The sequence below is a fragment of the Macrotis lagotis genome, chromosome 5 (assembly GCF_037893015.1).
Source record: "Macrotis lagotis isolate mMagLag1 chromosome 5, bilby.v1.9.chrom.fasta, whole genome shotgun sequence".
Lineage (NCBI taxonomy): Eukaryota > Metazoa > Chordata > Mammalia > Peramelemorphia > Peramelidae > Macrotis > Macrotis lagotis.
Window position 1 is genome coordinate 271968731 of NC_133662.1, and position 21033 is coordinate 271989763.

Below are 21033 nucleotides of genomic sequence, written 5' to 3' on the forward strand. Positions count from 1 at the left end.
GCAACAACAGCAGCATTGCCTTGTATGAAGGAAATTCTACCTAACTCCAAAGAGAAAGATGAAAATGTAGCTATAATAACAACTCCTCCAAAATCCAGCTCAGTGTCTTCAAGACTCATGGAGTGGGGAGAGGGGAGTAGGAAGGAATGGAAAAGAAGGGAAATGCCTGCCCGGCTGGAGTACTGTGGGGACGTCACATGCCCTTAAACTGCTATGGTTCCCACTATGGCCTGGTCTGGCAAAGGTTGCTAAACTGAGCCCCAACCAGTGGGATGCAACTATTTCTCAAAGTCAAAAAGATGGGGGGACTGACAAATCCCACCTGACTCTACTTGAAACCATTGAGATAATCGGTTTGACCTGGAGAACAGGGAGTACATGATATTCTTTCATGCTTTGGTAAGAGAACCAGAATAAAACACATATGCCAGGTGAAAAGAGCAAAATTACCACCAGCTCAACAGTCTAGAAACTGGAATGCATTGCCTGTTACTAGTGTGACCTTAGGTAAGTCACTTAAGTCCTGTGGGCCTCAGTTTCCTTGCCTATAAAATGTGGGACTTGAATTCAATCATCTCTGAAATCACTTTTAGTTATGATCTATAATCATGAATTGATTTAGCCTCTCTGGCCCTCAGTTTCTTCATCTGTAAAATGAAGGGATTGAATTAGATGCCTTCTAAGGTCTAGGCCTAGGACCTTATGATCCAATGACCAAATATTTCCACTAAATTGGGCAAAGCAAGTGGATTCATGAAATGTACTGGTGACATGACTACTCCCATTTCGTGCTTGTTCTATCCCATGACCAAACATCTCACCAGTTATAAGTGAGATCTTCATACCCCTTCTCTTGCCAACTCCAAGTCACACAAGGAACTTCATGAAATTAGAGATGAGTTGAACTCTAAATAGGAAAAAATGAGGAAAATCTTCAGTTGAGGTAAAATTCAAAGAGGATAATTATGAAATCAATGGGAAAAATAAAAAAAATCAAAGAACATATCTCAAATGATTTTGAAAAGGAGGACATACTTAGACTGGAATTCCAAAAATCCCTCTTTGAGTAGGATGACATGAATCCATCAAGTAGACCAACTATTCTAGAAAGAAAAATTCAAAGAATCTGGATGTTGCTTTCACCATCATGAGGGCCAACCATAAGGATGGATGTTTGAATGGCCTCCCGATGCAAGTAACTAGAGAGCACTCTTGAGGCTGTGTAGAAGGCCCTGAAAGATAACATCAGCATCTGACTGGTACACACTATAGAAATCTTGAATTTCCCTTTGGTAAATGAGAGACAACAAAAAGAAATCTGAAGACCTGGATCTAGCCAACAAAAGTAGACCAGAAAAATCACAGTCTGCATGTCATAGGAGGCATTTCATGGTTCAGGCCATCCCAATTTGACTACAGAAGCTTGAAAAGTAATCAGAGTTGAGAGAAGATTCCAAACAGGGAATATTCAAAGATTTCAGGTGGTTTTATATGGTGGAAGAAAATGCAACACAACAAAAATGCAAGTTGAATCCAAAGAGGACCCCAAAGCTTGTGCATTACAAAGATAATGAGAGATAGCCTATTTATATAAAGGAGGTACACAACTGACTGATATTCTACCTTTCTGTGTCTCTGGGACCAATGAGCTATGTCATCATTGGCTCAAATGCTTCAGAAATTACCAGTAAAGCATTTTTATAACTTCTAGTCAGACACACTTTATTTCATCTTTCTTAACAAAAGGCATCACAGATTTATCACCAAAAACAACACCAAGAATCCTTCCAAGTTATGTGTTTATGTACTTTCTTGTAACGCATTAGGAAGCTAAAATTAAAAAACCTCCATAAACACAGATAAGAAAATAAAATAATACATGGGCTGCTAAGAAAAAGGGTGAGCCAAAAAGTCTTAGAAGTATAAAAAGCAACTTGCTTCCTATTTAGCAATGATTAAACAACCAAGCACTATAACACCCACACTGCCTTTACTATCACAACGCCTTTGACTGAGTCCCACACTCATGACTTATTCACATACTTAAAATATAGTGAGAACACTAGAATATTTACTGTTCACTTAGAAAATGGCTATTTAAAACAGACCACTTGCCCAATGTTGTCAGGAAGGATTCAAACAAAATATGGCATTTTCAAGGAAACATTTAAAGTCCATTATAGTTCTGCCTGTCTTTAACTCTATTATTATCCTTCCTAAACAGAACTATATATGGAATTTCATGTTTTAACAAGGGAAGGATAAAAGTGTCTTATTAATAACTCAGTGTATGTGGATGAGAGCAAACTGTGCAATTCCTGAAAAAAGACATGTAACAATCCTTTTATCTCATAGATTCTTTCTTGGGTGATAGCAAAATATCACTGGGATATGATACAAATAAGATTCTTAACATATGTCAAAGAAGGTGGAAGTATAAGGCTTTGGGCTTGAGTCTAAAGGTCACCCTGACCCTATAGATGATTGGCCATACCTTGGATGGATGCTTTGACTTCTGCTCCATTGGACATACCAAGAGGGATAGAGATTTACTGAAATTAGAAATGAAAAGGAAGAAGATGCTCTAAGAAATGATCACCTATGCCATGTCAGTAGGAATCGACACTTTTCAGAAGTGTAAAATAGTCATAGCAGATGTGGAAAGTGTTCCAACACAAAAAAATAAACATATGGAAACACAGGAATCCCAGGGCCCATCACCCTAAAGCAAGTCAAGAGAAAAATAAGTATTGCATCACAAAGAGAGGAAGAGAATCAATATTTTTAGACCATGTGATAACCAACTTCTAGCCCTGCTTCTGACACTTTCTAGAAGAATGATCCTACATGAGTGACTTCACCTCTCATGGTTCTAGACTGATCTCTCAGATTATAAATGGAAGGGAAAGGGTTGGCTTACATTCCCAGAGAATTTGAAATCACAAGTCCAGTTCCCTTCTCTAGCCAAGAAAAACTCCCACAGTATTAATGAAGCATGGGGTCAATCTCCTTACAACAGTGACAGAAAGATGAACATGGCTTCATAAGGGAGAGAAATGATAGACAGTCTTGGAGCCCAGGAAGCCAGCATTCCTCCTCTTGGAGGTTGCAACCATCCCCAATCTGTCCTAGTCAATTCTCCAGGCACTACCTGTAGCCAGCTCCTATGCCCTGGTAAGTAGAAGCCATAACTGTACTCTTTCTCAGGGGAGGAAGACTGTGGAGGCAGAATGGCCATCTTTGCTCAGCTGCTGGTGCCATCTCTGAGCTGCCCCCTCCTTCCAGCAAGCAGGACACCTATAGCCCAAGTAATGTATCCAAAGAGCATGCATACCAGGGATAGTTCTGTTAATGTCCAGTGGGAAGAAGCCCCTTCTCTGTGTTTTGGTGGTACCCCTTAACAAGTTATCGAGGGACCCTATGGGGATAGGTCGTAAGTGGACTATTCCCTCCCCAGCCGGCCCAGCCAAATGACATTTAATTTCTGGTTCTCACTGATATCTTGAGCTTCCTTGGCAACATCACTTCTGTGTTTGAGGAAGGTGATGACTTTTTTCACAAGATACTTGACATCTGTCATGGGAATGGCCTTTTATTGAACAACACCCCTGCTTAGATTTGATTCCTCTTGGAGTTTCTATCCTTTTGTTTCCAATTTAGTACCTTTCATAAGCGTTTGTTGACTGACACCTTCCCTAGCAGGTTCTCTTTGTTCTGCATTCTAAGAGACTTGCTTTCCTTCATCATCTTCTTGCACCCTCTGGCTGGGGCATTCTGAGACCAACACTTTACTTGGTGAGGTTAAACTTCTTGCTATCTGTGCAGCTAAAAGTTATAGACCTCATCAATCTCATCATTTTGCAGAGGCTACAAATGAGGCCCAGAGAAAGGGAGGTATCTCTTAAGGTTACACCATCAGGAAAGAGAGGACAACCATCTTTCCCCTGCACCACTCTGGGTAGGCGGCCAGCTCCATTCACTTCCCCCGACAAATTCAGTTGAGTTCCTAAAGTGTTTTTTGGGAACCACTACTCAGGGTCATCCTTCCATGGTACCCCTCTTGACCATCCCCTTGGATGAGACCCTCCCAAGAGAGTTCCACCTTCTCTATGCCTCACCTCCCCTGCTTCAGATGATGGCTTCATGGAGCCTCTCCTTCTCGGATGAAGACTGAGCTTTCTCCTTGCTGAGGCAAGGCCACACCCTCCTGTCTTCTTGAGAAGACCACCCCCCTCCATTCTCATCCATGGGCTGCTTCCTTGATGCTTCAGGCACACCTGTTATCTGTCTAAAGGCACAACAGGCAGAACCCCACTGGTTCCTACCATGCTCCCCAGCTCCCCCTCTTGGCTATGTCTGAGTGAGCCAGCAACGTGCAAGGTCTCCACCGTCTCCTTTCACTCACATCTATCCACTGCAGTTTTTATTTCCTAATTGCCAGATTTCGTGAGCTTTTCTGGGTTCTCGTCTCGATGTCTCCGCTGCGCTGGATGCAGTGGAGAAGCGTCTCCTCCCTTGGTTTGCTCCTGGCTCTCCTCGGGCACTGGGCGCCTTTGTCGATTCTTCATCTACATCCTAACTTCTGGCTCTCTATGTGTCCCCTGAGGTTCTGCGCCTCCTCCATTCTACTGGCCTCCTTGACAAGAACAGCAGCTCCCATGGGATCTGTGGCCACCTCTGAGCTGGCCACCCATCACTAATTTTGTCCCAAACTCACACTCTCTCTCTCTCTCTCTCTCTCTCTCCCTCCCTCCCTCCCTCCCTCCATTTCTCCAACTTTGTCATCCTCAGATCACAGCTCTGCCCACACCCCTGAACCCTCACTCATACCGACCCCCTCTCCCCGGCTCCAGGCCCCCACTGCCACGGTTCCCACTCTGCGGAGCCCTCCTTGCCTCTCCCTGGGGCACAGGGGTAGCCTTTCCACAGCCTCCCTGCCTGAAGCCGCCCTTCTCCGACTGTCCAGGGGGCCCCCCAGTGCAGCTCCCACTCCTCCCTGTGTGGCCATGGGAGGCTGCTCCGGGCTTGCTCTAGGGGTCTCCACACGGCTCCCCTTGAGACTGAGGCGCCCCCCGCCGTTCCGGGCCCCCTCGAGGCCGGTGCCTTCCCTCCCAGTGGCCTCCAGCCACTCAGACTCTGGTCCCCTCAGGTTCCACCTGGGCCCCGAGGAGGGCTCTCCAGCGTCGGGTCCTGGGCCCCCCAAACCCAAGGCAATGGTCCCTGCCCTTGAGCGGCTTGGCAGCTAGGAGACCCTAGGGCGGATCGGGGTCCCGGGGCAGCCCCGGGGCAGCCTCCGCCTCCTCCTCCAGGACCCCCGCGGCGGGCTCCGGTGAGGTCCGCCCGTGCAACGGGGAGGGGGCGCGCCGCAGAGGGGCCCAGGCCGGGGAATGGGCGCGCGGCTGGTCCCCGCGAGGCTGAGGATGGGGCGTCTGCAGACCCTCGGCCCCCTCCGCGCCCTGCCCCTCGTCTGCTGCTCCGCAGGCGCGCCGCGGGTCTCCTCTGTCCAGCTTCGGTCGGATGAGGGGTTCCAGGGAGCGGGGGGCTCCGGCCCACGGGCCCTGCTTCTCCAGAGCCGGGGAAGGAGGGCGGGGGTCTGGGGCTCCTGGGTCTGAGGAGGGGGGGGCTCCGGGGAGGAGCCCGGCCCGGCCCGGGGGGCTGCCGAGACGGGGAGGCCGGGTGGGGGAGGAGAGGGGGTCCGTCTTCACGCAGAGGCCTGGGCTGCCCACGCGTGACCATGCGCCCCTGGGCAGGGGCGGAGCCACAGGACAGAGAGGCGGGGCCGCGGGGCGGGGCCACAACGCAGAGGGGCGGGGCAACAGGCGGAGCCGCAGGGCAGAGGGGCGGGGCCGCAGGACAACGGGCGGGGCAGAGGGGCGGGGCCACAGCACAGAGGGGCGGGGCAACAGGCGGAGCCTCAGGGCAGAGGGGGCGGGGGCCGCAGGGAGGGGCGGGGCCACAGGACAGAGAGGCGGGGCCGCGGGGCGGGGCCACAACACAGAGGGGCGGGGCAACAGGCGGAGCCTCAGGGCAGAGGGGGCGGAGCCGCAGGGCAGAGGGGCGGGGCCGCAGGACAACGGGCGGGGCAGAGGGGCGGGGCCACAGCACAGAGGGGCGGGGCAACAGGCGGAGCCTCAGGGCAGAGGGGGCGGAGTCGCAGGGCAGAGGGGCGGGGCCGCAGGACAACGGGCGGGGCCACAGGACAGAGGGGGCGGAGCAGCAGGGCAGAGGGGCGGGGCCGCGTCACAGGACTGAGGGGCAGGGCAACAGGCGGAGCCGCAGGGCGTGGCCTCAGGACAGAGGGGGCGGAGCCTCAGGACAACAGGCGGGGCCACAAGACAGAGGGGCGGGGCCACAGGCGGAGCCTCAGGGCAGAGGGGCGGGGCCGCAGGACAACAGGCGGGGCAGAGGGGCGGGGCCACAGGACAGAGGGGCGGGGCCACAGGTCAGAGGGGGCGGAGCCTCAGGTCAGGGGGAGGAGCCTCAGGCAAAGGGGCGGGGCCACAGGCGGAGCCGCGGGGCCACAGAACAGAGGGGCGGAGCAACAGGCGGAGTCTCAGGGCACAGGGGCGGAGCCACAGGACAGAGGGGGCGGAGACGCAGGGCAGAGGGCGGGGCCGCAGGACAACGGGCGGGGCAGAGGGGCGGGGCCACAGCACAGAGGGGGCGGGGCAACAGGCGGAGCCTCAGGGCAGGGGCGGGGGGCGGAGTCGCAGGGCAGAGGGGCGGGGCCGCAGGACAACGGGCGGGGCCACAGGACAGAGGGGGCGGAGACGCAGGGCAGAGGGCGGGGCCGCAGGACAACAGGCGGAGCCAGGGGGCTGGACAGGAACCGGCGCTTCCCCACCCAGGCCGCTGCCCCCTGCCGGGCCAATGGCTGGGGTCGCGGGGCCGCAGCCGGAGGCGCCTTGTCCCACGTGGCCCCGGCCCCACCCAGGCCTCCTGACTCACAGGGGTTTGGGGGGAGGGGCCTGCTCCCGCCCACAGCCCCGGGGTCGCGCCGGCTGGGCGGGGCTGGGCCCGGAGAGGCCTCTCCTCACGTGACCCCCTATGGAGGCTCAGAGGTCCTGGGGGAGGGGGGAAGCAGAGGCCGGGGCCTGCGCCGCTGCCCGGGGCCGCCAGGGGGCGCAGAGCGCGGCCCGGGTCACACGGGCGCTTCCGGCTCCGGGGCCCGGGCGAGTCACGCGGCCACGCTGCGCCGCCCCCACTTCCGGGCCGCCCAGGCCCCCCTCACGTCATCCCGGCACAGCGCGCAGGCCAGAAGGCGGGGGGGGGGGGGGGGGGGGGGGGGGCGCGCTTCTGCGGACGCGCGGCGCCCCCTGGCGGAGGAGCCCGCCCAGCACGCCTGCGCCTTGGGCCCAGAGGGGCCGCCCGGAGCGACGGGCTTTCCGCGCCTGCGCAGGGGAGGAAGCCGGGAGAGCAGAGGCTCCTTGAGGTGCGGGCTTAGGTCAGAGAAATGCAGAGGTGCCACCTCCCACCTCTCAGACTGGCCAGTATGACCAGAAGGGACAACGATCCGTGTTGGAAGGGAGGCGGGACATCTGGGACGCTGTCGCGTTGCTGGCGGCGCTGTGAACTCCAGCCTTCCTGGGGAGCAATCTGGACTGATGCCCAAAGGGCAACCAAAATGCGCCTCCCCTTTGACCCCGCAATACCACTCCTGGTTCTGTACCCTGAAGAGATGATGAGAAAGGGGAAAAACCTCACTTGTACAAAAAGATTCCTAGCAGCCCTGGTTGTGGTGGCAAAGAATTGGAAATCCAGCCAACGTCCTTCCATTGGGGAATGGCCTAGCAAACTGTGGTCTGTGTCATGGAACTCTGTTGTTCTATTAGACACCAGGAGGGAGTTCAGGGAAGCCTGGAGGGTCTGCATGGACTGATGCTGAGGGAGAGGAGCAGAACCAGAGGAACACTGTCCACCCTAACAGCAGCATGGGGGCGATGATCCACCTTGATGGACTTGCTCATTCCATCAGGGCAACAACCAGGGACAGTTATGGGCTGTCTGCGACGGAGAGTGCCATCTGGATCCAGAGAAAGAACTGTGGAGTTTGAACAAAGACCAAGGACTATGACCTTCAATTTAGAAAAAACCTGCTATCTTATTGTCCGATGTTGCTCTCTCTTATACTTTCTGTTTCTTAAGGATATGATTTCTCTCTTATCACATTCATTTTGGATCCATGTATACTATAGAAACAATGGAAAGACTAACAGACTGCCTTTGGGGAGGGGGAAGGAAGATTAAAGGGAAAATTATAAAACTCAAAATAAATAAAGTCTTAAAAAAAAAGATGGGGAAAGTGAGTCCAATTTGGGAGGAGGAAGGAGAGGGAGAAGAGCATTTATAGAGCCACCATGTACTGTAGAAATATTGCCCATTCCAGGAAAGTCAAGGAGAACAGTGCCCCTCAAAGTGGTTAGCTTCCAGGGATGCCACTCTACCTCAGGAGGAGGGAACTTGGGGGCCTCAGAGTGACCAGAACCATAAAGGTGGAAGTTGTGAGACCAAAGAGGGCAGTGTACAACACAGAGTTAGAATGGTCCAGGTGAAGGTCCGGGAGGGAGGCATGTATAACTATCACTTCCCTCAAACAGATGCTTCTAAGACTTAGACATAACAGAAAGAGGACATGACCTGAAAATGTGGCAACACAAGCTGTCTGAAAGAGGAAACTCTACTTGGTACTTCAGAAACCTTAATTCCATGAGGAACAGAAAGAGATGGAAAAAAGAATTAAAAAGTATATAGATCATAAACAAAGTAATAACAGTACAGCGTAGGCAGAAGAAAAGACAATTAATGACAAGAACAAGGCTTCTTTAATAAAGGCACAGAAAATAAAAACCTACCAAAATAATCTGGACAGGAAGAGAAGGGAAGACAAGGGATTTTGAACTAAGCTATTAACTGAGGAGATGGGGAGGGAAAGAAATCAGTATTAAGTAAAATTCTAAAACTAAGAAAAGAGTTGATAAACAGGAAGGAGGGGAGAAAGGAAGCCCAGGGGAATAGGGTGGCCCCAAAGTAGATTCATGTAACCGATGATACAGAAGAGGGGAAAGGAAAAGTTAGGATAAATAGTAGAGGCATTAAAGGAGAAAAACTAGCTCCTGTAACTTTACATGAAAAGAGATGAAACAATCTTATAAAAAGAGTGACAGATTGGATGAGATGCAGAACCCCACAATCTGCTGCTTGCAAGAGACATATTTAAAAAGGGAAAAAACATACATAGAATAAAACACAATTTATATGCTGCATCAGGTAAATAAAGGAAGGATTTCAAACCCAAAGTATATAATATAAACATATATAAACAAGGAAATTTTATTATGCTAAATCAACCATAAAAGAAAAACAATGTAAATATTAAAATTACATTTTCCAGATTATATTTTATCTAAATTATAAATGCAAACTTAAATGAGTTGTAAAAATATATAGATGGTATTAATTTTTTTTGTTTTTTTGCAAGGCAATGGGGCTAAGTAATTCACCTAAGGTCACACAGCTAAATAATTATTAAAAATGCCTGAGGTTACATTTGAACTCAGAATGAATCCAGGGCCAGTGCTCTATCCACTGTGCCACCATATTGCCCTAGATGATATTAATTAACTATTGCTACTCTTTCAGAAGCAGACATCTAACAAAAAATTAAAAGGAAAGCAAAGAGTTGAAAAAATTGGAGAATTTAAAGGTCAAAGAGTTATGGTAGCTTCTCAATGGGATGATAATATGATATAAATACTTTAAAAATACTGTTTTAAAAACTGACTGTGTGTTGCAACACAGAAACTTCAGATAAATGTAAAAAATGTAGAAATACTAAACATATCCTTTACATATCGTAATTCAACAAAACATCTAGGAGTCAAAATCCCAACTAACAAGGAAGACTTATGTGAAAGACCATGACAATGCTGAAAAAGTGTACCAAAATTTCTGAGATATAACATGAAAGTAATCCTAACAGGTAAGTTTATATCTCTAGAAACATTCATTAATAAAATAGAAAAACAAAATGTATCAATGAACTGAATGAAAATTTTAAAAATTAAAATTAAATCAATAGTCAAACCCAAAATAAGCACAAAAGAATAAATACTGGAAACTAATAGAGAAAAAGATAAATTTGAAACAAAAAGATTATGAAAATAAAACCCAAAAGTTGGCTCTTCAAAAAAGATTAACTTAATAATAAACTATTAGTCAAATCATTACAAAGAGCAGAAAAATCAAATTGCTAAAATAAAATATTTTAAAAAATAATCACTTTTTAAATAATATATTCAAGTATTTTTGTCAGGATTTCATTACCAGTCTTATGCTTTGATCCGCACTCAGACTCCATCAGTTCTCTTTCTAGAGGTGGAGAACATTTTTCATCCTAAATCTGTTGGAACTGTATAGGATTATTGTCTTGCTGAAAATAGCCAAATCATCCACAGTCCATCACTGTATAATGCTGTTACTGTCTACAGCATTCTCCTGGTTCTGCTCACTTCACTTTGTAGTAGTTCATGAAAACATCATTTCTTATACCACAATAGTATTCCATTAAGATCATATACCATCACTTGTTCAGCCATTCCCCAATTATTGGGCATCCCTCAATTTCTAATTCTTTTCCACCATAAACAAGAGCTGCTAGAAATACTTTGGACATATATGTCTTTTCTTTGATATCTTTGGGATACAAAGTTGACAGTGATATTTCTGGATCCAAAGGTATGTACATTTTTATAGTTTTGAGGGCATAGTTCCAAATTGCTCTCCAGAATGGCTGGCTAAGTTCACAACTCCATCAATAGTGCAGTATTGTCCCAATTTTTCTACATCACTTTCAACACATCATTTTCCTTTTCTGCCCACTTATCAACTGGGGAATGATTCACATTTTCATAAATTTGACTCAGTTCCCTATATAGTTGAACAATGTGACCTTTTCCAGAGAAACATTTTCCCCCAGTTTCCTACTTACCCTCTAAGTTTGGCTGAATTGATTGCGATTTTTTTTTAATTTAGCGCATTAAAAAAGACTATAATAATCTACTGTTCAATTAAGCTTTTAAGACAAGAACTCAATACTTAACAAAAATGTAAGAGTTGTTTAAAGGGGACCATTGGAAGAGTTCAGCTGGGTTGCTGTCTCTTTGTTCACCACCTTGGTGCTGCAATTTCTGCCCCCAATCTTCAACAATGGAGCTAGTCACAGGTGGTCACTATTCCATTTTGCTGTTTTTCATTTTAAAGCTGAACACTTAAAGCTTTGCCCTTAAATTATTCAAGACTTTTATAAACATGATAATCTATCAGTCACAATTTAATAAGTGCCAAGAAGAGGCAGACTATTAGTTATAATCTAGTCTGGTTCAGCCTAAAACAATCAGATTCATTCAGTCCAGGCCAGTCCAATTTGCCAACCAGTCTGCTCTAGAATGGTCTAGTCCTGCTCTGACCTAGCTCAGTATAATCTGGTCCACTCTCATCCGTCACACTGAGTTCATCATTCAATATGGCTCAATATAATCGATGCTAGTCCAACGCAGCCCTGTCTGACTAGACCCACCTTTCGGCCCAGCCCCGTCCCATTCTATTTACACTGTTCTAACTCATTTCCCTCCGGTCCAGTCTGATTCAGTCTAGTCCAATGAGACTCTGTTTGGTCCAGACACATGCAATCCGGTCCAGGGCAGTCTAATTCGGTCCAAGCCAATCCAATGTGGTCAGTCCAGACAAGTCCATTTCAATTTAGCCTGGAATAATCTGGTCGAATCCATTTTAATTACTGCACGCCAATTCAATGAAGTCCAGTCCAATTCAATTGAATCCAATAAATGGAAATTAACTATATGGCATGTAAGGCATTGTTTGCAGCCCTTGACCCCCAAGAGCTGACATTTTATACTCCAGGGAGGGTGAGGGGATATAAGAAAAGATAAGAGTTGGACAAATGGCTTCTTTAGGAATTCTGAAAAAAAGAGGCAAGTGTTCTAGTTGAGGGCATTAAGTAAAAGACTTCACAGGATGCCTGAATTAAGCCTTGGGAAAGAAAAGGATTGTGAAAGGTCTTGGGAGGGGAGGGAGGGGAAGAGGAGAGTGAGACACTAGCTCATAAGAAACAGATTATATCCAGAAGATGGTAATCAGTCCTGTTGTTGCAGCACAAGCTAACCATACCTCTCAAGTGGGATTTAAAAAATATATGATAGAGAATGACGCAAATAGTTCTTTCTTCTAAAGTATGTGTCTATCTCTAGATGCTGCTGCATGGAGTGAAGGGAGATTTTCTGCACAGTAACCCACTTCAGAGACTCTGTCTTGTTTCTGCTCATCTCAAAAAGATTAGGCATGAGATTTCATTAAGGAAATAAAACAATTTGGGGGCCCAAGAGCCAACAGAAATGTAATTCCTTTTTCAATTCTCAAGCCTATCATACTCACATATCCAAAACCAAACCAAAAAAACCCCAAAACTTTTTCTCAAGTAATAGTTTTCAAAGGCAATTCTTGCAAATGATAACAACTAGGTAGAGGGTCGCTTCCTTTATATCTTGGCCCATAAAAGTAGGAGGGGGAGCAGGATGTTCTGAAGGGTCAAGGGGAGATAGCAGTACCAACACCATCATTCTTTGCATCACTCTGCTGTTCTGAAGTGAAAAACCTTTCCAAGGAAGCTGACTCTTTCAGAGGGCACCAGGGCATCCCTCTTTTCCAGGATTAGATCAGGTCTTCTCTCTTATCTGGGCAGAGCCCATTCCCTCCTCCTTCCCAACAAGCTTTTAGGCCATTACTTACATTTCTCTTAAAATCCCTTTGGAAAGGAATGGATTTTTTTCATCTGAGCTGCTTGCTCTCATATTTACTTTTGATGGATAGGATGGCCAAGTGGCATAATTGAACCTCAGGAGAAATCATCTTTCAGAAAGCAGTGCTTTCCCTGACATCTCAGAGGGAATCAGAAAGCCAAGGACAGTAACTGGCCAAAGGATCAGAGAGAAGTAACTTGCAAACTGGTCTCCCAAGGGTGAGGTTGGAGAAAGATTTGACTAGAAGCACAGCCCATCTGGTCCTCTGCTGAGCCGGTTTGGATCATCTATCATCTTGTCTTAATTCTATGGGCAGGCTCAATCTCTAAAGAAGCCAGTAGGGTATCTGCGCTTTCCAACATCATCCTCTTCTGCTGAGTAGTTATTTGTCCCAGGTAAATGGTATCCATCACTTCTACATAGATGCCAAAATGACAGACCTGACCTTGTTACTGGTGGTCAGCAGCAAGTGAGACAACTCATTGGCTCATGGATACAGATTGGGAAGTGCCCTCTGAGATCATCTTGTCTGACCTGATCATTTTATAGCTGAGAGACCTGGAGGCCAAAGAAGAGAGATCCTAGGTATCACTGCATTTTGGTGAGTGGGCATAGGGGAAGAAATCCCCCAGAGCACTGGCAAGAGGGTAAAGAGGCATGATCAAGGAGTAGACAGCAAGGTCAAGGTGATATTTGTGAGCATTCACTGAACCATTTCCCCAAGTGTGTCATGGAACTACAAAGGGGTGCATGCCTTTGTAGAGTGCCCATTGTGTGCCAACCACTTTGTCAAGCATTTTGGTCCTTATAATGACCCTGTGGGTGGGTATTGTCATAATTTCCCCCTTTACAATTGAGAAAAATGTGGTAATCAGAGGTTAAGTGATTTGTCCAGGTTTTACACAGTTACTCCACGTCTGAAGCCAGGTCTTCTGAATCTCTTACCCAATGCTTCCTCTTCTGTACTCTCAGCAGCATCCAGAAGTTAGTTGTTACAGAGAATCAAAAGAGAAACTATTATTGGAGAAAATACACTGTATCAACAAAAGCTGCTGGGAAAACTGGCTAGCAAATTGTTAGACAATGTTCTTATTTACCACCATAAGCTCAAAATGAATACATAATAAATAGAAAAGAAAATACTTGTATGGATCTTATTCTTATGCATTTCTTAGAACCCAGTGCTATTCTGTCACAGTCATGTTCACATGGAGTATCTGTGCCCAACATGTGGGAGAACATTCTGAACTCATATTGGTCTGAACAGCCACAGTTGGCCATACTGTAACTCTCCTCCAGGGCCATCTCCAGGCATCCTGATTCCTATCTGGCCACTGGACCCAGATGGCCCTGGAGGAGAAAGTGAGGCTGGGGACAGCACCTCATCCCAACCCAAATCCAATTCATGTGTTTGTCATGGCATCACCTCCCTGATGTTGTGGTCTTCTTCAAAAATGGACAAACATCATCTCTAACATAGTGATGTCATTTTGGTTTTCTTCAACAATGAAGGACAAGAACCAACCAACCACATTTGAGAGAAATTTTTACTTTCATTTTGATCTTCTTTTCTTAAAAAGTGCTACTATAAATATTTTTCATGGATGTGGGATCATTATTTTAGTCACTTATTTTCTTGGATACCTAACTAGGGGTGAGCTCTCTGGTCAACAGAGTATAGATATTTTGGCCACTTTATTGGCATAACTCCAAATTGCTTTCCAGATTGGTCAGATGAATCCCCAGATCACTAACCATGTAGTGGTGTGTCCATCTTTCCCTTTACTACCAGCTCTTCCCATCTTTGGTCAGTCTGTCCAGTTTGCTGGGGGTAAGGTAGGAGGGATAGCTTCACATGTTCTTTGATTCGTATCTTCTGGTTATTAGTGCCCTGGAGCAATGTTGTATGGAGTTGTTAGAAGTCTGCAAAGCCTCCTTTGAGGACAAGTTATGCATAACCTTTGACCTCTTAACTACTAGAAATGACTTTTTAGTTTTTCATCATGTTTGTCATGTTTATATTAAAAAATTAAATAAATAATGGAAAGAAAAAATAAACAGATAAAACTTGGTGGCAAAGAATGGAAGAAAAAACTACCTAATGAATTCTAATAGACCCAGAAAAAATAATAGAAATACAGATAGAGACACACATAAAATCTAAACTAAAAAGGTAATCTATTCTACCTTAAATGGCCTCTTTTTGTCCCAATCTGGAAGGATTGATCTAGTCATTCCAATGATAGGGCCAAATTTCATGAACCAAGGCAGGAAAACTGAAAGAAAAAGATGAAAAGTGAAGGCTTGAAGAGTGTGATGGATAAGAGAAGAATCTTTTTTGCCTCCAGGTCAGTGACAAACAATCACTTTTCTCTGATGGTGAAGCCTGTTAAATTGAGCATTCCAGAGTTATGGGGGTAAGTAACAACGTATAACCATGAAGGACTCATGAGTGAAATTATGGACAATGCAGAGCTCGGAGCTACCTTCAAGGACACCAAGTTCAACACACTCATTTCACAAATAAGACACCAGCCATAAGGATGGAATCAACATGACCCTATCAGATAGGGAGAATCATTAGACTTGTGTGGGATCTGAGCTTTACCCTCTATCTTCAGACCCAGGGCTCTGTTCTTTTCACCTCATAGACCATGCCGCTCAAAGTGAGAAATTGCCTTTTTGAGGTCCTTTCGTCTCTCTTGGCTCATGTCAAATGGTCACAAAAGGGATCTGTAGATGGAAAGGGAAAAGGATAACGGTGTCTTCGTGTTCAGTGGTTTTCTCTCCATCTAAGTAAGTCTGTATCGGTGCTAAGATCAGTGTTAATCCATATCTAAGTTGAATTGGAATCTCCCTCAAAGATCATTTAAGTACTGGAATTCCAGGAGTTGTCTTTCAAAAGTCTGGTAGACATGAACTGGCAATTCAACTTGAAGCATCCTTGGTTGTTTTGCCTGCTTTGCCAGGAATTGTGCTCATTGCTGGGTTCCTGTCCTCCAGGACCTTTACAATCTCACCTCTGCCCTTTCCAAAGTGAATATTGATTTAGTGAAGAGAAGAGTTAGGTCTTCATTGAGACCCTCCTTCACTGACCTTCCTTATTTCCTATAATTAAGTGGATATTTCCCTCAATTCCAATGATTTCCTTCTGATAATGATCTCCTTTTGATCTTGTTTAGGGCTTGCCTCAAATATATTTGTTGGCACGTTTCTCTTCCATTAGATTATGGGCAACTTGGGAGAGGGGTGTTAGAGCCAGCTTCTTTTTGATCCTCAGCACTTAGCACCAGGCCTGGTCTAGCACATAGTAGGTACTTCAAAAAGATTTAGAGATCAATTGAAATAATTTGTAAGAGTTTACTAAATACATGTTCATGGCTGTATTACACCATACCCAAAGGACAAGTCTTTTTTCTTCACTAACTATGGTAGCAAAACACGGAGCTGTCCAAGATTTTCCCTCTTACCATGATTAATGCCATTTTGGAATGTCTTCACTGCCACCTCTAACCCCTACACTTCTATCTTTCTCTATTCCAGTCCCTGTGAAATGAAAATCAGAACCCTTCCTAGCTGTGGGTCCTGAGGCCAGTGGCAGAGTAGAGGAATGGAAATTCTCTGTTCCTCCTCCAAGAGCTGGGCCGCTGGTCATCACATGGGGTTAGCAGTTAGCTAGTCCGTCATATTTTCATGTACTCTGGGAAATGGCTGACTTCAGTCAGAAGCCCATTTGTCCCTTCGAAGCTGCTGTTCTCTATGAGTCCTTGTATGCATCTTCCTGCTGTGGCTAAAACTATGAATGAAATACCACCTTTCACAGGCTTGGATCCTAACCACTAAACAGTTTTTTTCCCCCCATGCCAGCACTGAACTACACAAAAGACAGAGCTAAAGCAGTTCTTTTTCTCAAGAATCTTCCATTTGCATAAGAGACTCAACTTGTACATACAGAACATAATAGAGAATGTATGAAAAATAGATTGGGGGGAGGGACACCAGAAGTCATGTGGGTTGGGGAGTCAGCAAACCCATCACAAAGAAGCGAATGCTTGGAATGGGATCTGTGAGAAGAGAGAGCATCTAAGAGGTGAGTGAGGAGTGAACACCAGGTAATGGTAATGGCTAGTATACAAGGGCACAGAGGCTGGAGAGATGGAGCAGCATAGGTGAGAAACAGCAAGAAATCTACCTGGAGTGTATCAGAGTATGAGCCTGTAATGCTAGAAGGCAGAGTGGGAGGGACTTACATTTCAAATACCTCTTTTTAGACATTGAAATTCAGGGTTATCTGAGAAAGGGGAGGTAAATAACACCTGGGGAAACTCAAGAAAGAGTTTTGTCAGAGGTGAGACAGAAGCCAAGCTGAGCTACACATAAAGTACCATAAACCAACACCAAAGGGGGCTCCACTGACAGAGAGGGCACCATTCCTTCTTACCCCCCAGAATTGTTCCTGCTAAAGTAGTGAGGGACTCAGAACACAGAAATCACTGTGATGCTCAAAAACGTTTTGAAAAACACAAAATAGGAAGTCATCTATCTGTGCCCCTAACATTTTTGAGGCTCATTGGTACAACAGGACTTTTCTTTGTTAGTGCCAAGGAACAAACTGGATTCTATTCTCATCTGGTCTCATAAACCAAATTTGGGGTTCCAATGGTGAAGTACTGAGTCACAGCCCTGATTCTAGGAAGAGCATATTCTTTTCTCTAAAGAGAAAAATCAGGCATAGGGAGGGATGATAATTCAGCCCAAGCTACTTGTGAAAATGGGCTTGGATTTACTATCAGATTCCTGGCTGATCTCTCAGTGCTGGGGCCTGTCAGAGAAAATTGAATTTGACTTGAAAACACACAAATCTGATCAAAATCATTAAGGGAGTGTCTGGAACAAGATGTCACTGGGAGTTTCTTCTTTGATTGTAATTAATTTTGAGTATTGTTGGAGCGTATCCTACAGGCAAAGCCTTCCCTCTCACTCTTCCCCTTCTTCCTTCCCATCTAATTCTCCAAAAACTATTTTGGAAGGGAACAGAGAGGCTAGTTTTATTCTGTTTAGTGTTGGGTTAGTTTGTTTTTGTTTTTGCTTTGCTTTTTTGATAAAGAGGAGAGAAGAGACAAAAGAGAGAAAATGGTGATGTGTCAGGGACTCCTAGTGTTTAAAAATATTTAAAATTTTCCCTAGGTCAGTTGACTGTTCAGCTGAGCAGTCTTTTGAATTTCATAGACCGGATTGCCAAGAACAATAATTAACAGAATCTGGTGGGATTTCCAAAGTCCTCTTTGTATCTTTGTGCAAAATCAGGTCAATTATTTTAATGGACAACAAAAGCAAATTCATTTTTCATGGTCCTTGATTGTTGCCACCAGCTGATGATTTTTTTCCCACCAGCTGATGATTATGTGGCTAGTCTCAGTCTTCTATTCCTCCATTACCTGGAGTGCCTTATCACTTTTGAGTCCTCTGCTCTAGCCATGACTGCCCCAATGAAGAATCTCCCTCTGACTTCCCCATTACTGCAGCACAGAGTAGTTGGGGCTCCAAATCAAAGTTTCCTTGGAACAATGGATCAAGGGAAGCCTATGGAGATGAAATGAACAAGGGGCTTCCAAAGACCAACCAACTCTGAAATCTGAAGGGAAAAAGTCACAAAATATCTCCTTTATTCAAAGGAATCACTGCCCTCTGTACTGCTAACCCCATGTGAAGAGAAAAAATTCATGAATCATGGACAGTGAAATCAGAAATGGAGTCCTATGGCCAGCAAGCTGGCACTGATCGTCTCAGGGTTGGGGGTAGAGGTGCATGGGGGTGAGGGATGGGGAATGGGGACAAACTGCAGCAAAGAGCAGACAGTAACCAAAGTTACAGCTCTGGCTCTGCTTATGAAATGCAGGCCACGAAGAATTCCAGGCCTCAGTGTTCTTGCCTGTTACTAGGGAAACAGTCCAACGATAGCAGCAGCATTGGGACTTAGATTGGATTTTTTTTCCTTGATCTTAACAAGGGGTTTGAATACTGAAGCTCATTGAACCATAACAAACAGTTTCAGGTTTCTCTACTAATTTCCAGATGAGGTGATCAGGGCTTGGAATAAGCAGAGTGACTTACAGCAGGTCACCCAGTGAGAAAGGGTCAGAGCCAGGACCTCTGACCCCCAGTTTTCTACTTCTAAGTCCATGGCTCATGGAATCATAGAATTAGAATCTCTGGGTTTCCAAGTTGAAAAGGATTTAGGAAGCTGCCAAGTCCAAACTCTTTTAGAGCAAGGACTCTTGGGGCAAGATTTTCTCTAGGGAGAAAGTACAGGAAACTAAGGTTGCATTCAGAATTGGTCAAACAACTGGCATGTCTTGAGTGCCCATTATATGCCAGGACTTTAGAGCTACAAAGAAGCTACAGTGGTACAGGACTGTGGTAGGCACAAAGCTACAAAGAAAAGCAAAACCGATCCCTGCCCTCTAGGAGCTTCCTTGGGTGGCAAGAGGTAAAGATCTGTGTCGATTTAAGATCTATCCAGAATAAGGGGGAAATCCTCTCAGTGAAAAGGCTGATAATCCAGGAGTAAGGAGGCAGTTCACAGCTACAATATGGTGCTCAGTTCTGGAGCCATAGTTAAGGAAGGGCATCAATAAGTGGGTGGTTGCCTGGGAATACCTGAAGGGTTGGCATGGAAAGGGGCTTAAACTACTTCCGCATGGTCTCTGGCCTTTGGCTAGGACAGCACTATTAGTTCAAACATGAAAGCAATGTTGCTTAACTCCAGTCCAAAGAATTTCTATTCTTCACAATTTTTCAAAGTCACTGGCTAGGATTTCTAGACCCATCTGCCAGCTCACTCATTCTCCCAAGAATGCAAGCACATGGTGACTGAGTCTCTTCAAGGACCCAGTTTAGTGTTTTTATTTCTTGCTAACATACCTTGGGTCCCCTGATCATCCCTCTTCATTCTATTTGTTCCCACTGAAGGCTATTCTTGGTAGAAAAAAAGTATAGAAGACAAGTAAGACTTGTTTCTTCTTTCCACATTTGATAAATTTGTTGTTATTGCAAAGGGAGAAAGAATGGAATTCCCAGAGAAAGAGTTTGGACAGACCATCTCCATTGAATGAACAGCATCAGTTTCTTTGAAAGGAACATACAATGTTCTTAGTCTGTAAATGTTAGAGAAAACAGAAAAATTTTAACAATTTACCATTAGAAAATCATGATTATCATGCAACTTTTTTTGCCTGTTGGATATCTAGTGTTCTCTGATAATAGGTCAGGTATCACCAGTAGCTGGATGGGAGATGGCTCAAGGGAAGCTGAGTAGTACTGCTGGTGTCCAAGGGGAAAATCCAATTGGGCAGAGTAGAACCTAACAAGGAAATGCAGAGGAGAGCTGTCACTATTGTTTTGTCTCCAACCCTGAACAGGGTGTTGACCCTTTCGGCATTAGCTTCAACCTACTCAAAGGGTCCATGTCATAAGGATAATGGATTCAATGTTCCAAGAAATAGCTTCCAGACTGGAGGCTTGTCATCATAAAGGATACAAATATAAATTAAAGAATTCGCTCCTTTTCTCTGGTGATCAAATTTATTTCATATAATGTAAAGGTAAAGACATCAACTCCAAGGTCAATATACCTTAAAGAATTTTAATCCACTGAAAAGTAACACCATTGAGGAGATGAAAAAGGCCCCTGACCAGACTTTAGGCAGCAAATGCTGTGTCTCTCTTCTATGTAATGAACACGGGAGCCAAGGGCAATACGAACACAGAGCCCAAGGTCAAGTGCAAAGGATGAGGTAAGGGGATGAGGTAAGAGAATGAGCAGAAATGACTCACAAAGCAATGACAAGGAGAGAGTGAGTCTGCAGAGAGTTTGGCAGGAAAGTCCCAGAAACTGGCTCATTTAAAGGGGCTTTGTGGCTGAGCCCAGAAGGAAGATGACAAGCAGACATTGGAAGGGGGTAACTGCCATTTTGAACTGGAATCTCCCAAGGTCATGTTTGGTGACAATGGTAGATAAATGGTGATGACATTTAGGAAGAAGAGTCAGGATGAGTGGAAGAAAGAAGTTAGGGCTAAGAACACCACCACCTGTAAAGTTTTTGAGAATCCAAAATCAATATACTTCACAGAAGGGTGTTGGATAATACCTCTTTTGCTTTATTTTTAAAAAAGATGAATGAGACAACACTTACAACCATTGACCACATTTTTTTCT

The 21033-nt window shown here is 45.5% G+C and overlaps 1 protein-coding gene across 36 annotated transcripts in view; it reads right to left on the reverse strand.

The window, feature by feature from the left end:
- PCBP3 (poly(rC) binding protein 3) overlaps nucleotides 1–21033 on the reverse strand; it is a 352993-nt gene that overhangs the window by 154299 nt on the left and 177661 nt on the right. Inside the window, exon 1 of one of the 36 annotated variants that reach the window (XM_074189899.1) lies at nucleotides 822–2117. The exons of the other annotated variants lie outside the window; for them this stretch is intronic. The gene's annotated coding sequence lies outside the window, so the exon portion shown is untranslated. Of the gene's footprint in view, nucleotides 1–821; nucleotides 2118–21033 lie in introns of those variants that run through there. 36 annotated transcript variants of the gene reach the window in all.